The following is a 7049-nucleotide window of genomic DNA, read 5'->3' on the forward strand; positions in this document are numbered from 1 at the left end:
GCTCCAGGACAGCAGCCCTTGGGAATCTAGTGGCCAAGCAACACGCTAGGCTGCTCCCCCAGAGTGCTCAGCTGAGCCTGTGTTACCTTTCATCACGGTTGCTATGGGAAAGATTAGGAGGCCTGTGTTAGTCATCTATTGCTATGTAACAAAATGCCACAGAACTCAGCGGCTTACACAGCATGGGTCTGTTTGTTATCTTGCAGGGTTCGCGACGGGAATTCAGGGGCGACTTCACTAGGTGGTTCCAGTGTGGGTTTGTCACAAGGCTGCAGTCATCATCTGTTAGATTGACCAGAGCCGGAGGATCAGCTTCTAGGATGGCTCGTTCACGTGGCCATGGGGACACAGCCTCCATTCCACACCATGTGGCTTCTTCATAGGGCTGCTTCAGTGCCCCTGACGTGGCAGCTGGCTTCCTGGAGAGTACATGACCACAAAGAGAAAGCAAGACAAAAGCTTGGTGCCTCTTATAACCTCTCCTTGAGAATCATATAACATGATTTTCACTACACTTCATTGATTAGAAGTGAGTCACTCAGAAGAGCCTGTACTCAGGCAGAGAGGAATTAGGCTGTATCAAAGAGAGGAACGTCCAATAATTTGTGGACTTACTTTAAAATCACTCCTAAGGCAGGGGTCCTCAAACTACGGCCCGCAGGCCACATGAGGCGGTGTGATTGTATTTGTTCCCGTTTTTTTTTTTTTTTTTTACTTCAAAATAAGATATGTGCAGTGTGCATAGGAATTTATTCATAGTTTTTTTTTTTAAACTATAGTCCGGCCCTCCAACTGTCTGAGGGTACAGGGAATTGACCCCCTGTTCAAAAAGTTTGAGGACCCCTGCCCTAAGGGTTGAGGCACCGTGGTGCCTTCATACTTAGACCAGATGTAGATGTGTTTTAATTAGTGCTGATGCTAAGCATTTTGCTAAAGTTACTCAGAAACACAGGAGTCCTTGCATACTCCATCTCCAATAGGTAGGTTAGGAAGATCTGTGTAGTGTAATACAGACTTAGCTGGCTATCTTCACCCCAAACCCCTTCTTAGCTTTACCTACTCTCATAAGATCAGGAGAGCCCATCGTTCTCTGGAGGCCTAGGCCTTGGCAAGTCAGACGATAGTGGAAGGTGGAGAAACGAAATCCTACTGGGTGCCTGGGAGGCCTAGCCCCAGTGCCACCCTACCCTGCAGATTCCTTTAGGAAAAGAATGAATGGGAGTTATCGGGAAGGAGCTGAAGCAATAACCCACCTAATGAAAAAAGGAACAGTGGATTACCTGAGATCGTGAGCATGTTGCACTGTATCGTAGTTAGTCAAACTCATGAACATATTTAGATGTTCTCCCTCCTTCACTGCAGTTTTTGTAAGGTGGAGTGGCTGCATTGTTATTGGATGGAAATCCTGAATTACACAGTTTGCTTATTTAAGGGTTAGCTTATTTGTTTTATTTATTTATTTATTTTGTAGAGGGCGGCGCCTGTGGCTCAAGGAGTAGGGCGCTGGTCCCATATGCCGGAGGTGGCGGGTTCAAACCCAGCCCCGGCCAAAAACCACAAAAAAAAAAAAAAGTATATTTTGTAGAGACAGAGTCTCACTTTATCACCCTCCGTAGAGTGCTGTGGTGTCACAGCTCACAGTAACCTCCAACTCCTGGGCTTAGGCGATTCTCTTGGCTCAGCCTCCTGAGTAGCTGGGACTACAGGCGCCTGCCACAAAACCCAGCTATTTTTTTGTTACAGTTTGGCCAGGGCCGGATTTGAACCCACCACCCTCAGTATATGGGGCCAGCACCCTACTCACTAAGCCACAGGCACCACCCAGGTTAGCTTGTTTAATAGTCAAATTCCCATAACACATGGGGTAGGGTGGCAGCCACAGCTGCGGTCTTAGGGGCCATGCATGTACAGAGCAATGGCATCCATTTATCCTATCTCTCTCTCTTTGATGAAAAGGTACACTGCTGATGATGTTCTCAGGAAGGGTCAGTAGGTAAGGGAGATAGAAAGAGATGTTGTAGCCAAATGTGCTTCCTTAAGTGACACTAGTGGAGTGTGTGTGTTTGGGGTGGGAGGAACGCTAAGTGCATATTAGCTAGAAAAAGTACCAGGCCTTCTTTTCTTAACACTCATATTGACTGTATGAAGTAGCTAGAGTTATTAGTTTCAAGTGATGTAACTCTGGGGATCAGCTTAAAATTAACTACACTACACGTAAGTGTCAAGTAAATCAGTGAGACAGCTCCCGGATACAAACACCTGACTTTAGCATTATCTACTCTGTGGATAAATTCTTCATTCTTATTGTGTGAGAACAGTTGTAAGGGGCCAAAAGCTAGCATAGTGAGGGCAAAAAGCAGAAGTTGGCCAGACACAGTGGCTCATGCCTCTAATTCTAGTATTTTGGAAGGCCAAGGCAGGAGGATCACTTGAGGTCAGGAGTTTGAGACCAGTCTGAGAGCGAATCCCTCCCCACCAATCTCTACAAAAGGTAGCTGGGCCTTGTGGCAAGTGCCTGTAGTCCTGGCTTCTCAGGAGGCGAGAGGATTGCTTTGAGCCCAGGAGTTTGAGGTTGCTGTGAGCTATGATGACACTGCAGCACTCTAGCCTGGATAACGTAAGATCCTGTCTCAAAAAAATGAAAAGGAAAGGAAAGAGAGGAGAGAAGAGGAGGAGAGGAGAGGCGAGGGGAGGAGAGGAGAGAAAAGAAAGAAAAGCAGATGTTACCTAGCCAGGAAGCCTCTCAGTTTTGACACTAGCAGTGTGACCGAGGGCACATGGATTTCCCTCTGTGTTGCTGGTTCCTCATCTGTACAAAGAATGTGTGTCTGTGGGGATAGGGCATGGATTGGCTGAGCACGAGAATAAACACATGAAATTCTCACCCCAGGTCTGCTGTTGGAATCAGAATCACTCTGGGTGGGGTCAGGGGCTGTACTCTGGGTCTTGCAGTCACACAGCCCTAGGCACACACCAGAGTTTGGGCACCACAGGCCTGACCATCGAAGCTCCAGCATTTAATTCCATTTTGGGACTGGGGAAGGGGAAGAAGCTGTGCACCACTGGTTAGTTGTGCAGCACTAACCCTGAAAGGCTGCCCTGCTCACTACAGACACTGTGCTGTAGTTTCCACTTCATTCTCACTTAAAGCCTTCTTCTTACTACTTGGAGACGTATTTGAAGGAAAAAACAGCCTTTGAAAAGTCAAATATCCCAGCCAGCTTGAAAAAGTTTTCATTGGTCAAATCTGAATCAATCTAAGAATCAAAATTACTAATGATTCTAATTTATTAAAACCTATTGAATATAATTGGAATTCATGAGTCCACGTTTATATAAATAAATAGATAAATGAAGGAGACAGAAAAGTTCTCTTATACAGTAGAAAGTCAACTAAATTTTCTAATTATGGAAGACACTAGAAAGTTAGAAAATCACCACTTGACAACCATCATAGCAATCGTGGACTTGGCCAAGCATCATCAATGGATGCAGGAACAAATGAGTGGGAGTTAGATAACAGACAGAATATTTACATGGTGTCCCATAAAATTATTGGTAGTTACTTACAAAATACTAACTTTACAGAGAAACCTGGCAGAAACCATTTTAACCCAGTGATGAGACCAACAGCACCGTCTGGGTCAAGTGGGCCTGTGTGGCACCTGACGGGAGGCACCACGATCAAAGCGCTGCCAAACACGTGTAACCCGAATCTAAACTTGAGGAAACCTCAGATGCACCCAAAGTGAGGGACCCTCTGCAAAGCAACTGGCCCGTGTTCTTCAAAAATATTAGGATTGTGTAAAATAAGTGATGACCAGGCAAGTGTTACACACTGAAGGGATGAAGGAAGTACTATGGCGCAAATGTTTGCTCATTTAGAAACTCACAATGAAACTTAATTCCCTTTGGAGCCGAAAGGGAGTCGGGACACTGGAGGTTCCTGGTTGCAGGCCTCGGCCATTCTCCCGGGACCTGGTGGGCTCCGCAGACCATGTGGAGGGCCTGCATGTGGCTGTGGAGCTCTGTCTGCTGTGCACAACCACTCACTGGGGGCTGACCTGCGCCAGCGCCTTCAGAAAGGCGATTTTGTCTACTTCGATGGTCACGACCCGGAGACATTCTTTGATAAGAAGGAAAGGTTACAATAAGCCAAGTTACACTGATTGCATTTGTTAAGTAAAGTCCCTCTTGCAATCATGTCTTGTCCCCAGAAGGTGTGAATCCCCAACAATAAAAAAAAAAAAAAAAAGAAGAAGAAGAAGGAAAGGTTAAGCTGGCTTAAGAGTAAGCAAGAAGAATTTCAAAAAGAAGTATTAAAATCTGTGGAAGGAAAATGGATAACAGATCAGCTGAGATGGACAATAATGTCCTGCAAGATGAGGACTGAGCAGCTAAAACAAACAATATGTGACAGAAGCGAAGAAATGAAGAGAAAGACCCTGCAGATGTGCCTTCCAAGAGTGACAGTACCATGACCTCCAGCGCAGTGTGCAGCCTGCTGAAGCCCGGTGGATGACTACCTCTCAGGACCACAAGTCTGTGACGATCACAACGGAGACACCGGCATTAGCATCGCAGGGCCATGGATCAGCCTCCTAACCATGGCAACTACTCCACCTGCTATAGTCGGGTGGAAGACAAGAAAACAACACAAGGGCCTGACCTGGAGCATAGCGACCCAGCTCGCCATCAGAGCTGCGCTATGCTGTGCCGCTCAGCTGGGCCACAGCCTGTCTCACATACTTCATGTGAATCTGCCCCAAAAGCTGTGCAACAGTGAATTTTGTGGGGAATACCTCAGCAGACAGGAATTTATTAGGGCAGTGAAGAAACGGAATGCAAATATTTTCTACCTTTATTTTTCCCAGCATGTACATTTAGATCAATTGCAATCACTGCACACCCTCAGGAATCTAATGGACTTGGTCACTCCAAACTTTGAACACCTAGGCAGGTAGGAGCCCTTTGAAGTGAGAGCAGAGCCTGAGGAGTCCATGGAATTTATGGATCCCGGAGCTGCTGGAAAATCCGATGAGAGTGGAGACTAGCACACAAGTGACGAGGAAATGGACCTGGGCACCAACTGGGAGAACCTGCCAAACCCCGATTTTGTGATATCCCTTCCCAGTTTGTGGAAATCTCCCAGAGCCAGAGCAGCCAGGCCTGTCCACCTGTTGCTTTAGCAGCAGTGCAGGGCGGATGTTCTCCTGCAGCCTCCGTGACCTCCTGGACACTGTTAACAGGCACAGACCAAAACATGCTAGATTCGCATCAAGAAGGTTCTCTCACTACCTACTAGTAAACCATATGTTTAGTTAAGATACTGCCTGGAACAAAAAGAAGTTGAACTGTTGTTCTGGGGTTTTATTAAGCAGGGAGACAAACGTTTCTATTTGTCCAGTGGCCTGTGATAAGACCAACATGCTTATGGTAATTGACAGAAGAGAGGGGTCAAAAGTCCTTCTGCCCAGACCAACGTTGGTGGAAGAAGGACCTGAGCACGTGGCCAGTCCTGTTGAGGAAGAAATTCATTTGGGTCCCCTCTGGTCCCAGGCCACGGGTACAACTGGTCCCAGGCCACGGGTACAGCTGGCCCCTGTACACGGGTCAGCATGTTGGTCCTTGTGCTGCTGAGAGTATTCCTGACACTTGAAGTTTTAGAGGTTGGTTGAAGCACAAGTAATCTTGATGATTAGCACTTGAAAGATAAAAATTCTGTAACATGAGTGTCTTTTTTTCCCATTGTTTTTTTTTTTATACAGAGAACCAGCAGGCAATTTGAAATATCTGATTTCTTTACAATTGGTCATCTTTGGTTTTTAGAATCAAGAATTTTGGTTTTGTTTGGGAGGGGCAGCCTTTTCCTGGGGAAGGGTGTAGCTTCAAACATATTTCATTTGTGCTGCTCCCTAGGAGTTCCCGTGCTCCTTTCCCCGCATGTTCCAAAGAAAATTAAGGTCTTTTTTCTGTAGGACCCACATCCATAAGCAGAAGAAATCCCAGCTGCAACAATGTCTCAGAGATTTTTAAACTATTTTCTTGTATTCTGAATTAAATTATTCATTCTCACTTAAAAAAACTGAATCCACTTTGGTGTAATATTGAGGATAGAAAATCTGGTGATGGTGTTTGAGAGGTGAAACCTTCAGTAGGTGAGTAAGATTAGACGAAGTTGTGGAGGTAGGGTTATTAGTGGTGTTATGAGAGGAGGGGGAAAGGCCTGAGCTAGCACATTAGTATGCTCAGCCCTATTGCTATGGGATGTCCCGTGCCACCTCAGGACTCTGCAGAGCGTCCCTACCAGCGAAAAGGCCCGCACCAGATGCAGCCCCTTGACCTTAGACTTCTTAACCACCAGAAACATAAGAAATAAATTTCCTTTTTTAATAAATTGTCACTCTCAGGTATTCATTTACAGCAGCAGAAAACAACTAAGACACGTATGCCACGTGACCAGAACGGAAAGAGGGGAAAGGAAAGATGTTGTTGTTGTTACTGTGTTTCTATGCAAGTTGTGATTGGGATAATCAGCAAAAGTTGGGTGAAGTTCACTGATTAGAGAGCAGTATTACATCAATGTTAATGTACTAATTTCGGTGCGTGTACTGTGGCTGTCTAAGAAAATGTTTCTGTTAGGAGATTATCTCAATCCATTTTCTTTTTTTTTATTGTTAAATCATAACTGTGTACATTAGTGCAATCAAGGGGTACAATGTGCTGGTTTCATATACAATCTGAAATATTCTCACCAAACTGTTCAACGTAGCCTTCATGGCATTTTCTTAGTTATTGTATGTAGACATTTGTATTCTGCCTTTAGTAAGTTTCGCCTGTACCCATTCTAAGATGCACAGTAGGTGTGGCCCCACCCATTACCCTCCCTCCACCAAAACCTCCCCCATCCCATCCCCTTCCTTGGCCCTTCCTCATAGTCTTGTGCTATAGTTGGGTTATAGCCTTCATGTGAAAGCTATAATTTAGCTTCATAGTAGGACTGAGTACATTGGATACTTTTTCTTCCATTCCTGAGACTCTTTACTAAG

The 7049-nt window shown here is 45.4% G+C and overlaps 1 pseudogene; it reads left to right on the top strand.

The window, feature by feature from the left end:
* Window positions 1-5305, top strand: part of LOC128567482 (beclin 1-associated autophagy-related key regulator-like) — a 52915-nt pseudogene extending 47610 nt beyond the window's left edge.
* Window positions 5306-7049: the final 1744 nt, after the last annotated feature.

Source organism: Nycticebus coucang, chromosome 16 (assembly GCF_027406575.1).
Source record: "Nycticebus coucang isolate mNycCou1 chromosome 16, mNycCou1.pri, whole genome shotgun sequence".
NCBI classification, from domain to species: Eukaryota; Metazoa; Chordata; class Mammalia; order Primates; family Lorisidae; genus Nycticebus; species Nycticebus coucang.